This window comes from Peromyscus maniculatus, chromosome 2 (genome assembly GCF_049852395.1).
Source record: "Peromyscus maniculatus bairdii isolate BWxNUB_F1_BW_parent chromosome 2, HU_Pman_BW_mat_3.1, whole genome shotgun sequence".
In the NCBI taxonomy this organism is placed as follows: Eukaryota; Metazoa; Chordata; class Mammalia; order Rodentia; family Cricetidae; genus Peromyscus; species Peromyscus maniculatus.
In genome coordinates this window covers 147,853,941-147,868,655 of record NC_134853.1, presented here as the reverse complement: position 1 = coordinate 147,868,655, position 14,715 = coordinate 147,853,941, and the positions used below count along the sequence as shown (strand labels likewise).

Here is a 14,715-nt window from a genome sequence, read left to right as displayed (position 1 = left end):
ATGACAGAGTTTATGTAGGCCAGGCTGGCCTTGAACTTGATATGTAACTGAGGATGAAATATATACATGTATGTGTGTAGTATGCATGTGTGTGTATATATATATCCTCCTCCATCGAGTGCTGGGATTACAGCAAAACACACAGTTCAATCCCCAGGGCTTAAGTGAAGAGGCAGGAAGAACTGACTCCCACAAACTGTCCTCCGGTCTCCACACGTGCTCTGTGCACACACACACTAAATAGTGTTTTTAAATGTCATAATTTTTTAAATGGTTTAAGTGAAGGCTGGAGAGAGGGCTCCATGGTTCGGAGATTTTGCTGTGCCAGCGGGAGGACCAGAGTTAGATCACAGTGACTGTGCAAAAGCACTGAGGGGCACAATGAGCATTTCTGAGGTTAGCTGAGAGAGAGACAGACAGACAGACAGACAGACAGACAGACAGAACTCCAGGTCAGAAAGAGATGATGCCCCAGAGGACGAAAGTGGAGGTGATAGAGAATCCCCAATCCCCAACCCCCACATCCACCACACGCCTCACTACACCCATCGCCACGCGCGTGCCAACAGGCTGAAGCCATAAATCTTGTGTTATGAAATGTATAGCCCAGTGGGAGGGGAGTAAAGCCCAGGTTACCAGTACTGACTGAAAATCGCGACTGAGCCCAGTCCTGCTGTGGGGAAGGCTGTGCGGAAGGGTGCGGGGAGGCGACGAGTGTGCATAGTGGCAGCCAATGGGAGGGACCCAGAGTGGGCTGTGGTGCCTGCCTGCCATTCCCTCTGGCTAGTCACGTGCTCCATTAACTCATCTTGAATTTATTAGTCATCTCCAGTGAGCTAACACACCCTCAAGATCTCCTTCGCCTACAACAGGGGCCGGCAAGATTTTTTTCCATAAAGGGCCACGGAGTAAATGCCCCGGGGGCTGGGTATGCCTTGTGTTGCGGTCCACTCAGAACTGACATTGGTGCAGGGAAGCTGTACAAAAGAGCAACCATGGTTGATTTCACGGTTACTTCATTGCCGGCTTGGTCTCTGGTGGGTCTGTGAGGGCATCTCCAGAAGGATGGACGGACGAGGGAACGTCTACTTGGAATGCGGGTTGCACCGTTCCATGGAGCAGACTCCTGGACTGAATAAAAGTGGAGACTGCAAGCTGAATGCTAGATTCCTCTCTCTCTGCTTCCTGATGCAGCTGGAATCTCACCAGCTGCCTTGCCTCCCCACTGTGATGGAATGTATCTCTCCAACTGTGAGCCAAAATAGACCCTTCTCTCCTTAGGTAGCCTTTATCAGGTGAGTGGTCACAGAGAGGGAGGTAACTAATGTAGGATAATGCTTTAGTACACTGGTTTAATAAAATGCTAATTGGTGCCGGGCAGTGGTGGTGCACGCCTTTAATCCCAGCACTTCGGAGGCAGAGGCAGGTGGCTCTCTGTGAGTTCGAGGCCAGCCAGATCTACAGACTGAGTTCCAGGACAGCCAGGACTATTTCATAGAGAAAACCTGTCCCAAAAAACAAAAACAAAAAAGAAAAAAAAAAATGCTGATTGGCTAGTAGCCAGGCAGGAAGTATAGCTGTGATAAGCAGACAAGAAAAATTCTGGGAAGAGGAAGGTTGAGTCAGGAGACGCCATTCTGCCGTCCAGGGAGCAGCAGGTAATGGCACATAGGTAAAGCCATGGAACACGTGGCAACATATAGATGAACAGAAATGGGCTGAGTTTAAATGTAAGAGCTAGTCAGTGATAAACCTGAGCTAATGACTGAGCAGTTTTAATTAATATAAGCCTCTTTGTGTTTACTTGGGTCTGAACGGCTTCAGACCGGGCAGGACACAGGAAAACTTTCAGCTACATGTGTTCTAATAGATTTCTTTTTATGTAAAATCTGAATTCATATACCTTTCATATTACAGGATATTTAATCACATTGTGAAACCTGAGACTGTGTTAAAAAAAAAAAAACAACCTTAGATCAGGGGCTGAGCCAGCAACTAGTTGGCAGGAATTAGCCATAGAGAAGCCAGGAAGACAGCTTGAGAGATGCACAGGAAGAAGTAGGGGGCACTTGGAGTTTTGTGGGGTTTTTTGGTTTGGGATGGCTGGAGACTGTTGTAGAACATTTGTGTAACTATGCAAAGATGCATTGTGTAGTCGGACTTTTCTTTCCCACCAGCCAGATCCCAAATAACCATACAGAGACTTATTATTAATTATGAATGCTTGGCCAATAGTGCAGACTTGTTATGAGCTAATTCTCACATTTTAAATTAACCCATGGTCTGGAGACATGGCTCAGTGGTTAAGAGCACTGGCTGCTCTTCCAGAGGTCCTGAGTTCAATTTCCAGCAACCACATGGTGGCTCACAACCATCTGTAATGAGATCTGGTGCCCTCTTCTGGCCTGCAGGCATACATGCAGGCAGAATACTGTATACATAATAAATAAAATAAATCTTTAAAAAAAAAAAAAAGAACAACAAAATTAAATTAACCCATATTTCTTATCTACACTCTTCCATGTGGCTTGATACTTTTTCTCAGTATGGCAAGTTCATCTCCTCTCAGCATCTCCTCAAGATTCTAAGACTCCTCTCTTTATCTCTTTCTTTCTTCCTTCCTTCCTTTCTTTCTTTCTTTCTTTCTTTCTTTCTTTCTTTCTTTCTTTCTTTCTTTCTTTCTTTCTTTTTCTTTTTCTTTTTTCCCCAGAGCTGAGGACCGAACCCAGGGCCTTGTGCTTGCTAGGCAAGCGCTCTACCACTGAGCTAAATCCCCAACCCTCTTCTTCTCTTTCATGATCTCTCTCTCTCTCTTTTTTTTTTTTTAAAGATTTATTTATTTATTATGTATACAGAGAAGGGCGCCAGATCTCATTACAGATGGTTGTGAGCCACCATGTGGTTGCTGGGAATTGAACTCAGGACCTCTGGAAGAGCAGTCAGTGCTCTCAACCTCTGAGCCATCTCTCCAGCCCCTCATGATCTCTTTTTGTCTGCAAGTCCTGCCTAACCTCTACCTGTCCAGCTATGGACCAGTCAGCTTCTTTATTAAAACAATCACAGTGATCACAGTGACATATATTCACACAATGTACAGGAACCTTCCACAGTGCTGCATTTGTTTAAATATGTAAAGATGTGGGGCTGGAGAGATGGCTCAGAGGTTAAGAGCACAGACTGTTCTTCCAGAGGTCCTGAGTTCAATTCCCAGCAACCACATGGTGGCTCACACCATCTGTAATGAGATCTGGTACCCTCTTCTGGCCTGCAGTCATACATGCTGTATACATAATAAATAAATAAATCTTTAAAAAAAAAAAAAAGAATTTATAAAAAAAAAAAATAAAAAAAAATAAAAAAAAATATGTAAAGATGTGTTACATTTGTTTAATTATGTAAATATGTGTTGCTGTTTTACCTTGCCTGCCTAAGGCACCTGGTTGGTATGATAAAAAGCTGAACAGCCAATAGTAAGGGAAGAGGTATAGGCAGGCTTCTGGGCAGAGAGAATAAGTAGAAAGAGGAATTTAGGCTCAGGGGGGAGAAGGAAAAAGAGATGCCAGGGGCCAGCCAGCCAGACATGGAGGAAGCAGGAAAGCAGGACAGCAGAATGAAAGAAAGGTAAAAAGCCATGAGGCAAAACATAGATGAATAAAAACCAGTTAAATTAAGTTAAAAGAGCTAGTGGGACAAGCCTGAGCTAAGGACAAGCATTCATAATCAATAATAAGTCTTCATGTCTTTACTTGGGAGCTGATTGGTAGCCCAAAGAAAATGCCAACTATAGAGACACTCTCTTGCTGGGTCTCTGGGCTAAAAAAAAGTCAGCTGGTTGCTTCTTGGCCTCTCTGAGCTAGAAGGTTTCACTCCAACATCTGACTCCCTAGTCTTCATTGGTAAATAGAATGGTAGAGACTTAATTTAAAAGCTCCATGTGGCGGCGGCAACAGAGCTGGTGCCGGTGTGAGCAGAAGTCGCACCAGGCTGTATGGCGGGGCTACAGGGTCACAAAAGGTAGTTAAAATATCCGTTTCAGGTGCAGCCATTAAGCTGACAGAAAAATATTTCACTGGCCACAAAATATTCTTCCTTTGGTTACTTTCAATCCATAAAAAAAAAAAAAAAATGCAAAATGAGCCAGGTGGTGGTGGCACACATAGTTAAGCAAATAACACATAAAAGAATGAAACACATCTTTGAATCATTAAACAAATGTTCCACAGCATGAACAAGTGTAACACATCTTTAATATTCTACATTTCCCCTTTTTTGTCTAAATACAAAGAAAGGTTTTAATTTTAACATAGTAAAACTATATACAACAAAAACAGTTATCAAGCTGGGTGGTGGTGGCCCACCCTTTAATCCCAGCACTTGGGAGGTAGAGGCAGGTGTATCTCTGGGAGTTCGAGGCCAGCCTGGGCTACAGAGTGAGTTCCAGGAGAGGCACAAGGCTACACAGAGAAACCCTGTCTCGAAAAACAAAAGACAAAAAACAAAACAAAACAAAAAAACAACCAAACAAAGAAAAAGTTATCAAGTAAAAATTACATTTACAATATTCTGTCCATTTGTAGCGAGTATATTCAGAGAAAATAATGCATTATCTATCCTATCTTAGTGAATCCAAAGTTTTATACCTAATTTACTTTCTTTCTTTCTTCTTTTTTTTCCCCTGAGACAGGGTGTCTCTGTGTAGCTTTGGTGCCATCCTGGAACTCACTGTGTAGCCCAGGCTAGCCTCGAACTCACAGAGATCCACCTGCCTCTGCCTCCTGAGTGCTGGGATTAAAGGCATGTGCCACCATCACCCGGCAAGTTAAAATATTTTAAAGGCCATATTCTATAGGTCTTTGAAGTATTTGAAAACCATTTAATCTAAAATATACCTATTTAGACTTGAAAACATACCTAATGTGACTACAAGTTTAATTTTTAAACATTAACTACTAACCTCATTTCTTATTTATACATAAGGGTACCATGATTTTTCTTTTCCTATTTGTATCGCCCCCTCCCCAACAGGGTTTCTCTGTGTAGTTTTGGTGCCTGTCCTGCTCTGTAGACAAGGCTGGCCTCGAACTCACAGAGATCTGCCTGGCTCTGTCTCTGAGTGCCTGTCTCTGTCTCTGGGATTAAAGGCATGCACCACCACCCCCTGGCTTGATCATGGTCTCTATCACAACAATAGAAATCTAACTAGAAGACAAGTTTGTTTTTTTATTTGAAACAGGGGCTCACTGTGTAGTCCTGGCTAGCCTGGAACTCACTCAGAGAACTAGGCTGCTCTTGAACTTGTGGCAATCATCCTGTCTTCACTGGGATTACCTGCACAGATAGCTTTGCCTGGCAAGCCCAACTTAATGGTTTAAACACCAAGCATTGGGCTGGGTGTGTAGCTCAGTGGGAGAACACTTCTTTAGAACGTGTGAGGCTGTGGGCTTAATACTTAATTCTGAAAAACAAACACAACATTTACTCTTTGTAAGACTGTGAGAACCAACAGTCCAGAGCACAGCTGGACTCAGACAATACTCAGGGTCTCTCATGAAACTGTTACAAGCTATTATCTGGTGCAACAGTCAGTTGAAGATGAGCTGGAGGATGAGGATGTATCTCATGATGGCCTCTGTCCTACTCACATGCTGCGGCAAAGGTCTCAGGTCACCTCCTCAGGGCTTCTTCAGGATTCTCTCAGAGTAACTTATTCAAGACAGAAAAGAACAAACAGGAAGCTGCTATATCTTGGTGGCCAGGTTTCTGAAACCACATATCATTTCTATCTTATTCTATTTTAAGAAGCAAGTCACTAGGTCTAGCCCACACTCATTTCAGCAGTCTTCAGCTGTTCTGATCTGCCCTTCAAGAGAGCACGTCAAACTATTTACAGGCAGTTAGACGTCATCACACCTATCTCTGCTCTTGCCTTGGCCCTCCAGATTGGAGGTGGGGGGAGTGGAGATAACACTTTTTCCTCTGGGCCATTCTTAGAAATTCTTACAAGTCCAGCTACTATGAACTATTTCTTCTGTATACTAAAGATGTCTTTGTCACCCCCGTGATCTCTATGAATGCTTAAAAGTTGATTTCTGTTTTTATTTTGTTTTGCTTTGGAGACAGGGTTTCTCTGTGTAGCTGGTCCTGGAAACTTGCTCTGTAGACCAGGCTGGTCTGGAACTCAGAGACCCACCTGTCTCTGCCTCCTGAGTGCTGGGATTAAAGGTGTGCGCCACCACATCCAGCTGTTGTCCCAGTCTTAGTCTTAAATTTGGAAGTAAAGAAACTTCCAGATCTCAGTTTCCATCATTCTGAGTCTTCTCAGAGGAGGCGGCAGACACTGTGGAATGGGAGACAAGCCATGCCCGCTGATAACCTGTCGCTTTCCTAACTCACAGGATCCACACACAAAATAAACCAGATCTAAGTTCATAGCACCACATGCCACTTGGTTTATTACAGTGAGAAGAAATGCAGCTCCTCTTTCCAGGAAAATCTCCCAGGAGTAGCCCATTCTCAACTCTCCCTGTGTCTCTGCCAACATCTCTCTCTGACAAGGTCTCACACTGATCTGAGAACAAAGGGACTCTAGCCGGAAGTTTCTCTGGTCCTGCCTGGCCACTGCGACCCTCAGTCGCTTGGTCCCAAGTAAACACACAGAAGCTTATATTACAAACTGTATGGCCTAATGGCTCAGGCTTCTCGCTAGTTAGCTCTTACAACTCAACTCATCCCATTTCTATGAATCTATATGTTGCCACTTACCGGTACTTTCACATCCTGCCCCATGTTGGGCGCCAGCCGGGCGGGGTGGCGCACGCCTGTAGTCCCAGCTACTCGGGAGGCTGAGACAGGCAGATCGCTTGAGTCCAGGAGTTCTGGGCTGTAGTGCGCTATGCCGATCAGGTGTCCGCACTAAGTTCGGCATCAATATGGTGACCTCCCGGGAGCGGGGGACCACCATTTTTTGAATAGCCAATGCACTCCAGCCTGGGCAACATAGCGAGACCCGTCTCTAGGACCACCAGGTGGCCTAAAGAGGGGTGAACCGGCCCAGGTCGGAAACGGAGCAGGTCAAAACTTCCATGCTGATCAATAGTGGGATCGCGCCTGTGAATAGCCACCGCGCCTGGCTAGCTCAGTTGGTAGAGCATGGGACTCTTAATCCCAGGGTCATGGGTTCGAGCCCCACGTTGGGCACCAGATGTAGATGTATCCAACCGTCTTATTAAAATAAGAAACACAGAACCAATGTAAAAGAGAAAGCCAAGAGGTCAGAGCTATTAGAGCCATAGCAAGAGCATGGTGGTTAGAAGAGCTAGGTAGATTTCTGTGTGTTCAGGGATATAGCCAGTATTGGAGACATACGCCTTTAAGACCTGGAGGGCGGTACTTACAAGCAGTGACAAGGCAGTCATGTGGTTGGGTTTACAACCAATGAGAAGGCAGAACAGAAAGACTATTTAAAGACAGACAAACAGGAAGTAGCTCTCTCTCGGGGAAGCTAGGAGCACTGCAGGAGGTAAGATTTTATCTCTGAGCTCTAACCTCTTGGATTTCTCTTTTACATTGGCTCTGTGTTTCTTATCTTAATAAGACAGTTGGATACATCTACAGTTAGCTCTTACAACTCAACTCATCCCATTTCTATGAATCTATATGTTGCCACTTACCGGTACTTTCACATCCTGCTTGTCCTGGCAGCTGGCAGCGGCCTGCAGCATCTGCCCGATTCTCCTTGATTTATCAACCAGTCGGAGCAATGCATATTCACAGCCGACAGAAAGACATCCCACAGCCTTACTCTGGGAAGGACCTCCCCTAGGTGGGAAGTGGGGCTCTCTGGTGGGCTAGAAACACAGTCCTGGGGGACGAGGAAGTCACAGGAGAAACACAAACCTCCACTGTGACAGGGCTCCAGCTTCAAGAGCCAGAGGCTGAGTAACATCAGGTTGGAAAAGCTTCAGTGGGCAGTCTGCAGACAGGCCATAGCCACCAGAACCAAGTGTAACTTTTTGACGGCTAGTCTCGTCCCATTTCTAACCTCATCAGCAAACATTCACCTAGCCAATCAGGGCCCACTCGAGACCCCACAAATTTGGACATACAACTTCAAGACAAACAAGGAGAGGTCCAGTGGGTGGCTGGGGAGGTGGGTGGGGAGATCAGGAGGTGTGGCTTTCATGGAGGAGACTCCCACCATTCCCAGTGTGTCTCTCTGCCTCCTGCTTGGGGATCCAGATGTGAGCTCTCAGCTGTTCCTGCCGCCATGCCTTTGCCCCAGCTCACAGATGTGAACCCTCTGGAACTGTAAGCTCAATTAAAAGCTTTTTTAAAATAAGTTGCCTAGGTCATGATGTTTTATCCCACCAGTCGGAAAGTAATGAAGATAGTTACACAGAATGGTTCTTGGAGATCGGTGCATGGGAAGGGGAGGGGGTTGGGAGCTCTGTGTCCCTTCCCCATACTTTGTCTTAGCTATCTCTATTTGTACCACTTCTCATAACCTTTATGATAAAGCAGAGAATTGAGGGGTTCCCCCCAGGGGCTTGTGGGAAGCTTTTTTACCCAGGTCAGGAGCACAAGTAAAACAACTTATTGTTTGCAATCGGTATCTGAAGGGAGCAGTCTTAGAACTGCCCTCAACCTGGGGGATCTGATGTTATCCCCAGGTAGACAGTGTCAGAGGTGCCTTGATACTCTACCGGTATCTGCTCCACAATGGCTTCCCTGAATAGCTGTCTTATTCCTAGAAGTCTTCTGTGTCAATTGGTGGCTACAAGTATAGAAGTGGAGTTTTGGTTTGTTTTTTTCTGTATGCTCAGACCATCACTCTAACTTTCAAGCTTAATACCACTCTCTGAGATCAATGATCTCCAGCTTGTTAGTACTAGCAGATATCTTCTCCAAGACCTGATGTTTTAGCGAGACTAAATACCACTGTCCAATTCTGTCTACCTCCTTGAAGTCTTCTGTAGCTGCAGTTACAACATATCACCCCATGTCTCTTCCTTCCTCTCCAGTCACTTCTCAGACTCAATGCAGCTTCATCTCCCATCCATTAGATAAAGGGATTGCTTCACATTTGGTCCTAGACAGCCGTGGTGGTCCGTGTCTAGAATCCCGACGCATAGCAGGCTGAGGCCCAGAGTGAGTTCAAGGCCAGACTGGCTGTATAGGGAGACCTGCTCCAGAACAAAGCCTCCTGCCTTCATTTGCTTCCTATTGCTCTGATAAACACCATGATGATAAACAGCTTGGAGAGGAGAGGGTTTATTTGGCTTATGCGTCCTGATCACAGCCCATCACTGGAGGAAGCCAGGGCTGGAACTCAAGTGAGGCAGGGACTGAGGCAGAACCCAGAGGGACGATACTTACTGCCATTGTCCCCACAGCTTGCCCATGCTGCCTTCTTTCTTAACCCACGTGCACAGGATAGTGAGCTGGATTCTCCCACACTGACCATCAGTCAAGAAAATGCCCCCAGACTTGCTTACAGGCCAATCCGATGGATGTGTCCTCCCAACGGAATGTCCCTCTTCCCTTGTGAACCTGGTTTGTGCCAAGATGACAAAAAAGTAAACAAAAACAATACCCCCCCACCTTGATTACCTGCAGAGGGCAAAATGCCCTCACACATGAAGAAAAGCACTGGAAAGACCCAGAACATTAAATGTGCAGGCTTTCTTCAAAGGCAGGAGATGTTTAACCTCTTCCTTTTGGAATGCTGGGAATGGATGTAGTTTACAACCTAGTGATCCTCGGCTGTCTGATGAGCCAAGTTCCACCCATATCTCCCAGACGTTTTACTTTTCCCAGACCCATTACCCCTAAATCCTTGAGCATTAGTTCTAGTCCATAGAACTCATCCTTGTGAGAGATGTCATTTGTCCTTTATAAGAGCTTAGTGACTTCTGTATCATCTTAGGGCCAGGCATTATGCTGACCTCAGTCACTCTCCCTACACCCTTAGATTGAGCACTGTTTCTAAGCCAACAAGAACCCATCTTACGGACGAAGCCATGTGTACTTTGTAAAAAGCTTCAGTGTAAACATATTTTAAGTTTTGTGGTACTCACACGGGGCTGAGTTCATTGTTATCATAGAACTTTTCCCCAAAATTTTACTGTTCTTAAATATGGCTAAAATAAACAAACTGGTATCCGACTCTGGAAGTCTTGGCCCAGCACTGGTTACCTAAATCGGGCTGAACTGAGTTTCATTCTTCCCTCACCGGATGGTTTTCCTATCGGCTGTGAAGCCTGTAGGAACCTCTACCGATCCCAAACCCTCTCTCCTCACTTCATAGTCTCTCTCTACCGACATGCATGGTTTTCATTATTGTCTCCATGACACTGATGACAAATTGTGCTTCATGAGACAGGGTCTCATGTCACCCAGGCTGGCCTTGAACTCCTGGGTCTCCTTGAGTAAGGAACAGGCAGTGGGTAATGATCCTCTAGGGTTCTGCCTCAGCTCCTGCCTCTAGGTCACTGCCTTGCTTGACTTCCTGTCCTGACTTCCTTCAAAGACGGACTGGGACTGGGACTTGTAAGCCAAATAAACGCTTTCTTCCCCCAGATTGCTTTTAGGAGGCCGCCCAAGCAGTAGGATTACAGGCATGTGCTACCAACAAATGGCAATGACTAATATTTGTAATAAAAACCCAGGGCCAGATATTGAGGTAAAAGGTGAAAGATCAGAGAGGCAGAGCAGCCAGCCTCTACTTCTCACCCCTACGAGATCCTCCGCCAAAAGAGAGAATGTCTGGCTCCGGGTTTTTTGTTTTGTTTTGTTTTGTTTTTTATTAATAAGACTGTTCCATGTTACAAATATTTATCTCAAACAATTACCTATTAAGCTTCTAATTTAAGCAGAAATGAATTTACATTAGAAGTTCACAGATGGGTTGGAGAGATGGCTCAGAGGTTAAGAGTACTGACTACTCTTCCAGAGGTCCTGAGTTCAATTCCCAGCTACCATGTGGTGGCTCACAACCATCTATAAGTGAGATCTGATGCCCTCTTCTGGCATGCAGGCAGAACATTGTATATGTAATAAATAAATAAATCTTAAAAAAAAAAAAAAGTTCACAGAATTAGAGGGAGAGGTGGGACACAAGGATGGAAGGCATCCAGAAACTATAGCCAAATTCATATCACAGAATCGGCCTGGTGAGGATACCAGCACTGTTCTCAATAAACAGGGACAGCCAGTTAGCACCACAGCACCAGAGTGAGGCAATGGGTGCTGCCATTAGCAGTACTGGGGCTGGCGAGATGGCTCAGTGGTTAAGAGCACTTGCTGCTCTTCCAGAGGACCCGGGTTCAATTCCCAGCACCCATATGGCAGCTAACAACTGTCTGGGTAACCCCAGTGATCTGACACCCTCACATAGACATATATGCAATGAGCATGAAATAAAAACAAATAAATCATATATATACATACATATATGTATTTATGTATACATATATGTATATATGCACATATATATACATATATATGCATGTATATGTATATATACATATATATATACACACACACACACATAGCACTGGCCCTGGAGCTACTGCTGCAACTGTCACTACTGTTAAAAAGACACCCTGTATGGTTCTTGTGTATTGCTGCTGTAGTTCCCTCTTCAAGAGGGGCATCCGATGGCCAAGTATAAAAATGGCTGTTGTATCTGCAAGGCATTCTGGGAGTATAAATCATTGGTGTGTAATAGAATATTATTTTAAGATGTGTTACATTTGTTTATGCTGTAGAACTTTTGTTTAATGATGCAAAGATGTGTTGTATTCTTTTTTTTTTTAAATGTACATAGGTGTTTTGCCTGTAGGTGTGTCTGTATGAAGGCCTCGGATCCCCTGTAACTGGAGTTACAGATATCTGTGAGCTGCTGTGTGGGTGCTGGGAATTTAACTCAGGACCTCTGGAAGAACAGCCAGTGCTCTTAACCGTTAAATCATCTCTCCAGTCCCGTGTTGTATTCTTTTATGTTGCATTTGTTTAACTCTGTGAAGCTGTGTTACTGTGCCTGTCTAAAACACTTGATGGTCTAATAAAGAGCTGAACAGCCAATAGCAAGGCAGGAGAAAGGACAGGAGTGGCTGGCAGGCTGAGAGAATAAACAGAAGGAGAAATCTGGGAGAAAAAGAAGAAAGAGCAAGAGAAAGTAAGGATTGAGAAAAGAAGGGGCCAGTCACCCAGCGACACAGCCAGCCACAGAGTAAGAGTGAAAGTAAGATCGCAAAAGTAGCCAGGCGGTGACGCACACCTTAAATCTCGGCACTCGGGAGGCAGAGGCAGGTGAACTCTGTGAGTTCTAGGCCAGCCTGGTCTACAAAGTGAGTTCCAAGACAAGCTCCAAAAGCTACATAGAGAAACCCTGTCCCAAAAAACCAAAAAAAAAAAAAAAAAAAATTACAGAAGAAAAGGCTAAAAGCCTAGAGGCAAAAGGTAGATGGGATAATTTAAAGTTAAGAAAAGCTCGCAAGAAACAAGCCAAGCTAAGGCCAGGCATTTATAATTAAGAATAAGCCTCCATGTGTGGTTTGTCTGGGAGCTAGGTGGCGGGCCTCCCAAAAGAGCAAAAACAACCAACAACATTGGTAATTTCATATTCTATTACAGAGAGTAGTTTCTACTTCCACCAATTAACCATAAGGTAAGGAATTCTCCAAACTATGGGTTTCAGATGACATGCATACAAAAGGGATGAAAATGTATGACATCCAGAAAGGATGAAGACATCAACCTCTGTCACAGAGATGACCTCATTCTCAACAGGTCCAAGCCGGTTTTATGATCTTTGTGGCTCTCCTATTCCACTAAACAAAGCAGACACAAACTGGTCTTCTTCCGGGCTCCTTCTTTTCTTTCTTTTTTTGACAGCCCTGAATTAGCTCGTATTATCTATATAGACCAGGCTGGCATGAACTCACAGTGATCTGGCTGCCTCTGCCTTCCAGGGGCTGGGATTAAAGGTGTGTGCCACTGTTGTGTGACAAAAACCTCTCCTGGGGAGACAAAACACACTCCTCTCCTCACCCAGACAGGGAACCCACGCCAGACCAAAGTATGGACACCACCAAAGTCCATCTTGGGGAACCAGTGATTTTATTGGGGTTACTTACAGGAGCAGAAATGACTTAAAGACATCACCAAGGCTCATCCCAGCATGGAGCATTGGATGCTCTCACAGAGGACCTGGGTTTGAGTCCCAGAACTCATGTGGTGGCTCACAAGCATTCTAACTCCAGTTCCGGGGGATCCAGTGTCCTCTGCTGGCTTCTACCATGAGCATCAGGCATAGATATGAGCTGCATCTCAGGGATGATGTCTTCAAATTCATCTGCATTATACATTACATTTGGTGAAGCCCCACTTCTTTAAGATGTGGATCATCTGGAGACCAGGAATTTGAACTTGACTCCAGGTTGGGCCTCAATCAGATGTTCCTTATCCAGGAGCTTGGCGCAGATAGACAGGATGACTTGGCCTAAGTGAATGAACCCTGGCCACTGTGCCCTGGGGCTTCCCAAAGGCACTCTGCATACCTGTCTGGAGCCCAGATTGGGGATAGCTTCTGGATCAGAGACGTGAATAGCTGCTAGAGTAGTTTCCAACTTCCTTGAGAATAGCCACATAGGTGAAAAGCTGCTATTTGCAATCATTACATGCCAGGAACACCCCTACACACACACACACACACACACACACACAAACCACTCCCCGAGTGTGCCCCCCACCACTCCCTTGGGGCAAAGGGACCTTCCTGGTTGGCTTAATTGGCTGCAGAATGTTTGTTTTGTTTTGAGACAAGGCCTCCTTGTGTAGCCCTGGCTGGCCTGGAACTCTTTGTACACCAGGATAGCCTTGAATACAGAGACCTGCCTGCCTCTGCCTCCCCCCCCCCGCCCCCCCCGCCCCCCCCCCCCCCCCCCCCCGCCCAGTACTGCAGTAAACTTTTGCTATTATACTGTCTAGGGCTCTTTGGGATAAATCTTCAACGGGGGTGTTAGCAGAAAAATTTGAACATATTCAGCAATGCTAATCGCTAATGGTTGTCTCTTTTTGAGACAGGGTCTCACTACGTAGCTCTGAATGTCTTGGAACTTGCTGTGTAGACCAGGATGGCTTTTCACTCAGAGATCTGCCTGCCTCTGCCTCCGGGAGTGCTGGGATTAAAGTCTTGTGCCACAACACCAGCATGCCAATCATTTTCAAACAAGCTTCCATTACCTCAAAAGGCGAAGAAACACATCTAAATCACAAAGCACCTCTGGAGTAAACAGGTGTGACATTCAGAGAAGACCAATGTATTGAGGTCTCCAGAGAATGACTTCAAAACGCAAGGCGAATTAGTGAGGAAACAAGACCCCATCTCCCCCGCTGCCCCCACCATCGATTAAAAGTTGGGAGAGATAAACCTAAAAAAAAAAAAAAAAAAAAAAATGAAACGTATGCTTTGAGCGGGCCAGTGGTGGCGCATGCCTTTAATCCCAGCACTCGGGAGGCAGAGGCAGGCGGATCTCTGTGAGTTCGAGGCCAGCCTGGTCTACAGAGTGAGCTCCAGGACAGGCACCAAAACTACATAGAGAAACCCTGGCTCGAACCCCCCCCCCAAAAAAAAGAAAAAAATGTATGTTTTAAAATTTTGAGTTCCCCCCATTTCATCGTAATACATGATTCGCAGTAATTGACAACCAG

The 14,715-nt window shown here is 45.3% G+C and overlaps 1 non-coding gene across 1 annotated transcript; it reads left to right on the top strand.

Annotated features, from left to right (window-relative positions):
• The first annotated feature begins 7,124 nt into the window (after nt 1-7,124).
• On the top strand, nt 7,125-7,197 carry Trnak-cuu (transfer RNA lysine (anticodon CUU)). Its single transcript has one exon. It is a non-coding gene; the product is annotated as a tRNA-Lys (tRNA).
• The last annotated feature ends 7,518 nt before the right edge of the window (nt 7,198-14,715 follow it).